Raw genomic sequence first — 5,704 nt, 5'->3', positions numbered from 1 at the left:
TGTAATACATCCATTTTTCAATTTATCGCTTTAAAAACATATCAATCCAAAATAATTCAATCTTATAAAACACACCAGAGTCAATAACAATTCAAACACAGAAATCTATAGAGGCAGTAATAAGTATAAGAAATATAAAAACAAGCTAATGGTATACTGCGAACATCTAAGAGGGAATACTCCAGACAATTATTAAACAAGAACAGAAACAACATGAGAACAACATGGGGCATCCTAAACAGCATCATTAAAAATGGTACTCAGAAGGATTACTCCCAGTACTTTCTAGATTGAAATGCAAAAAATGACAATATTAACCAAATAGTTAACATTTTAATGATTACTTTTTTAATATCAGACAATATCTGGGGCAAGATGATGGGTCAATTTCATTACTTCCACAATTCTCCAAAATCATGGAAAAAACTATTAAATAGATGATTAGATAAATGTATCAACAAAAGTAAGACGGTCGTGGAGAGAACCAATTTGGATTTAGAGCAAATATCTCAACATCAATAGCAATAATCAAAGACTGCTGATCTTTATACAAACGACATTTGTAAAATTACAAAGGGCCCAAAATCAGTTCTATTCGCAGATGACACAATGACTCTCTATTCAGGAGAGAACACACAAAAGATAACACAAACTGGCCCATTTGGCACATGAATGTGCTATGGTAAAGAAGAAATCAATCTGTACATACTTTAAAAAAAAGGATGAGAATCTTTCTTCTGACACACTGGTCCCACAAAACAGGCATTTTATTTGTTTACTTTCTATTGGCCCAAAACAATTACTGGAGGATTTATGTAATATAATAAGCGATGATGCAGAGCGGGATAAAAAAAAGTTTTTGAACTTCTGCACACTGTTGAAGAAGTCTGTGTTCAGACTATCAGGACAAAGCAACTTGAACATTTTGAGCATATCGCTTAAGGCCTTATCAGTGACTTTTTGACAGTTTACATAACCCATGATGATCAGAAGGCACTCTGCCATGGTTTCTGATGCTTTGTCATGTATTGGTTTGTCTGTTGTGTCCTTGAAATTTGACTCTTCTGCACACTCCTCACTCAAACTATCTTCAAATCCTTCATTAAACGTATGTCTGTCATTGTACAGCCAATCCCCTATATCAGGGAGAGCTTCCTCAAATGATTGAGATAAATCATACTTAGCATCGACATGTAGTTCAGTTGTTAGGCCATCAGGAGGATCTGTGAGGGCTGATCTGGAAAATTGTTTTCCATTGTCTTTGATAGTCAGAAGTAGAAATATTTTCATGTGCTGAAATTAAAATAGAATACAAATCATTAAAGGTTTTTTTTTATAACATTTTGTCACAAGGCAAAACGTATAACATCTCAGCATATCGCTCACATTCTTACACTCAAAAGTTTGTCATATTTTAGCAGGATTTGCTTCGTGACAAAATTCACAACAAAACAATAGTCAGACGCCCTGCGATGAGGTGGCAACTTGTCCAGGGTGTACCCTGCCTTCCGCCCGATTGTAGCTGAGATAGGCGCCAGCGCCCCCCGCGACCCCGAAAGGGAATAAGCGGTAGAAAATGGATGGATGGATGGACAATAGTCAGACACAGAAGACGGTGGGTGTACCTGGCAGGTAGGGAGAGGCTTGATGTTCCAGAGTGGTACATCCTGCATGGACACCTGAAGGTTGGATGTCTTCCATTTGAAGAGCAGTGTTTTGGGCTCCTTCAGGAGGCACCGCCTCCTGCAGTGTTATTCTGCTGCTATCCCCTGACACAAAGAAGAGGAACAAAAAAACTCAAAAGACTAAAATATATATTTTTTTAAAAGACAAAAACATGCAAAACAAGAAGCAAGTTGACATAGATTGAACACATTATACAAATCCACCTAATGGAATGCATTTACTTTTTTCCCACATCTTGATCGCATTGTAGTTAATGTTTACATATCTTCTGTGTTTGTGGTAACACATAATCCACAGTATTAAATGTAACTCATCACAATACAACACACACTATTAAAACAAAGTTGTGGATGCTAATGCCAATCATTAGTAAATACACAGCATCAAACCAAACCTATGAGAAAGGATCTTGACGAGGGATGCAACATTATTGTAAATATTACGTTATTTTGGTTTCAAAATTCTCACAATAATGCCGTGATGTTTGACGGTATCAAACGAGAACTCCAGTGGGTGTGTTTTTTTCTGACAATATTAAGTAGGCTTATCTGAGAAGTAAACTCGATCTCCCATGATAACCCGAGCAGTGTGGGACAACAAAGTTCAAACAGGGGACATTATATAGGGGCGAAGAAGTGGAAGTGTGCAGGAGTGACGGGAACGTTTGTGCTTCGGTGATCCGAGGAATTGTTGCTGTGAAATATTTCTGTGCCTATAACTGTCGTGCTAGTTTGACCTTAAATAAAGTCTGCATACTGCAAGGTAAAGCATGCCACGTTCATCCAGACCATTTCCATGTCGACCCAGAGCTGTTGCAGTTCACCAGAGGAAATATGGACATGCACAAAATAAGAAATTTGCCGACACTTCACACCACAATGTCTACAATAAGTTATGGAATATGAGTAATATATTAGATTGAGTTATATGTTAGAACCATTATTTGGAAAATATCATTGATGTGAAACCAAGACGTCAGCAAGGGACAATATCCATTTGTGAGGTATTTAAATGATTAAAAGTCAAATTATTAGTTAATTCTTAAGAATCAGTATTCTACAAACTAATACTAACATTTCCATTGCAAATGACAGTTTCTTAGGAAGTTAAAAGTAAAAAAACAAAATGTCATATCACCGTTACTGTGACCAAAATGATCACTGTTTGCATTATAATCGCAGTATTGTTGAATGTACTAAAAATGTAATCACACCCACAATAATACCAAGTTGTATTAAAAAAAAAAAAAAAAAAGGACAAACACAGTATAGTTTTTTGGCTAAAGAAACATTATTGTTCTACATTAGTTACACTGCAAGTTTACTGTTAATGTCAGTTTAAAGACACATATTTGAAACTTTTGTTGTTTGTTTGTCTTTGTGTGTTACTTGAAATTCTGGAATTCTGCACCATTCATTTGCACCTAAAATACCTGTTTATAATAATAAATATGATTACAACATATGAACATCATGTTTGTGTTCAATTATAGTAAGTGCGTTTAGCCTAAACATTCTTGCCACTTCATTTAACACCATCCATTTTCTACCGCTTATTCCCTTTGGAGTCGCGGGTGGCGCTGGTGCCTATCTCAGCTACAATCGGGCGGAAGGCGGGGTACACCCAGGACAAGTCGCCACCTCATCACAGGGCCAACACAGATAGACAGACAACATTCACACTCACATTCACACACCAGGGATCATTTAGTGTTGCCAATCAACCTATCCCCAGGTGCATGTCTTTGGACTTTGACATTTTTGTAACAATATCTTACTGTGGCTTTAACACTGTGACGATATCATACCGTGAAATTTTGATATTGTTACATCCCTAATCATGACCTGATGTTACCTACCAACCTTAACTTGAAGGTGAAAGGTTCAAAAAACATTAATTACACATGCTGAGATTACTTATATTTCAAGTTTCATTCTTCATACGTGCTACTGTAATCAGGGTAAAAGAAAGCAATATTTCCATGCTTGTTCCTGACAAACTGTGGACAGCTTTGTATCCTTCTATCTGGTCTGTAAATCTCAATCAGAACTAATTCACTTAAACAAAGAACACACATATACATGTAACTTACTTAGCCATTGCTCATCAGTCTCCACATTCACATAGGTGGTTGCAGGACAGGATGACTGCAGGAAGAAAAATAAAATATCATATATTATATCTGCTGCCAGTTTAATGCACCACAACTATGCCAGTCTACTCACCAACTTTACAGTCCTTCTTGATCATTTATTTCAGTCGACTTCTTTACCAGTTCTTCTCCATCGTTTTCCAGGTTTTCATTTTGTCATTTCGACACTCCAATACTATGTAAATACAGACAAAGGTTGCTGGAATATACAGTGGAGCTTCTAGTAAATGTAAAACTCTATATTATGTTGAAGCAGTGTATGTTCAGTAATTTATATTGTTAAACTTCAAATGTTCTCTGAACGTTTACTTCTATCATTGCTGTTTCACTATGGGATGTATGAAGTGTAGCTTATCACTTGAGATGCCTCGGTGGAGGTAACTAACGTAGCCTCTAGCAAGGTGGTTTTGCCGTTGAATGCGGCATTTATAGCTATATTTCCGTAAATCAGTGACGTTATAGTAGTTTAATAAATACTAACTCGTGTATGTTAAAGTAATTTAAATACCAAAACAAAAACAATAAATGGTATTACTTACTTGCAGTTGTTATTCCTTCAGTGCCGAATTGTTTCTTCAAGTCACATCCGCCCACTAAATGCGCATGCGTGTTTTCCAGGTAGAGCAAATATGATTGGACAGATTCATGGGGCGCCGTGCCAAATCTCGCGAGAGTGTTGTTGAGATCCACATCTCTGACTTTAGATAAAATTGATTTTCTCCTTATATGACCATCTGAAAATAGCCATTTTTGGCTATGAGTAACTTTCAAAGGAAGGCAATTTAGAAAATGTACGCTTTCTATCAGACGGCGGCGGACATCAGTTAACGTCAGAAGAAAAAGAGGCGGGGAAACAGTAGGTGGCGTAACATTTGAACGTTGTCTGTGCGCCTACCTTAAACTAAAACGAGGAAGAAGAAGAAAGCGAAGAAAAAGAGAAGAAGAAGCGGGAAAGTTTTTGGAAACGACGGTCGCAACGCTTGCGACATGAGACTTGGATAGGTAAGTATGCTAATATTTTTTAGTTGGTCAACCATGTAATGTTGTGAAATGAAAATATTTAACTGTTGTGACAACGGAGTGGTCCTTTAGCAGGCTGCGGTAATGCTAATGGCGTCTGCCCAACAAGTAATGTTAGCATACGTAATGACCTTCACAGTTGGATTCCACAGTGCATATTAATTTGGGGGGCTTAACTTAAAAATGTTTTACAATACTGTTGTACGTAAAGTGACAATCGACAAAGGAGGCCCGGGTTGCATTTTATTGGTAAGGCTGGCTATTTGCAATAAATAAGAGATTACATCCAAAAGTATTCAATGATTAACCAATTTGCCCGGCCATTTTGAAAGCAGCAGTATATTTGCTTACTAGGTGGCAGTGGCCGAGTATGTTTTGTATCATGCTATCGATTGTATAAACTGCATATATTTAGGAATATAAAGTAGGTATGTGTCTAAAATGTTAAACATTCATTAAATGAATCCGGTATTATCAGACAGGTCTTGTTAAGACTAGCAACATGATATAAGAATAGTTTTCCTGTGATACATGTTTAAAAACTTATGAATGTTTTAACCTGGTCAAAATGCACTAATAATGGTCAACCTCTTCAATACAAAGTAATTTGTGCTCGAGATTATATTTATGACCTTTTTGTTAAAAATACTTTAACTTTCCTAATATGTACCCCATTATAAAAAGGTGCCATCAAGCCCACTGCACCTCAAAATATATACAAATTAAAATAAGAATTAAACTGTCTGGGTTAGGATTTTTTTTACTATAGCCAGAACGATCATAAATAATCATTTTGTTTACTTGTTTTTAACAGAAGTTAAATATGATTCACCATAAAAGTTAACA

At 36.4% G+C, this 5,704-nt stretch overlaps 1 long non-coding RNA gene across 1 annotated transcript; it reads right to left on the bottom strand.

Moving 5' to 3' along the window:
• Positions 1 to 636: 636 nt before the first annotated feature.
• On the bottom strand, positions 637 to 4,386 carry LOC133564936 (uncharacterized). The gene is made up of 4 exons (XR_009809376.1): positions 3,912 to 4,386; positions 3,779 to 3,833; positions 1,626 to 1,769; positions 637 to 1,293 (listed from the first exon to the last, which is right to left on the bottom strand). It is a non-coding gene; the product is annotated as an uncharacterized LOC133564936 (long non-coding RNA).
• Between the last annotated feature and the right edge of the window lie 1,318 nt (positions 4,387 to 5,704).

This window comes from Nerophis ophidion, linkage group LG13 (genome assembly GCF_033978795.1).
Source record: "Nerophis ophidion isolate RoL-2023_Sa linkage group LG13, RoL_Noph_v1.0, whole genome shotgun sequence".
Taxonomy (NCBI): Eukaryota; Metazoa; Chordata; class Actinopteri; order Syngnathiformes; family Syngnathidae; genus Nerophis; species Nerophis ophidion.
This window is presented reverse-complemented; position numbering and strand designations above follow the sequence as displayed.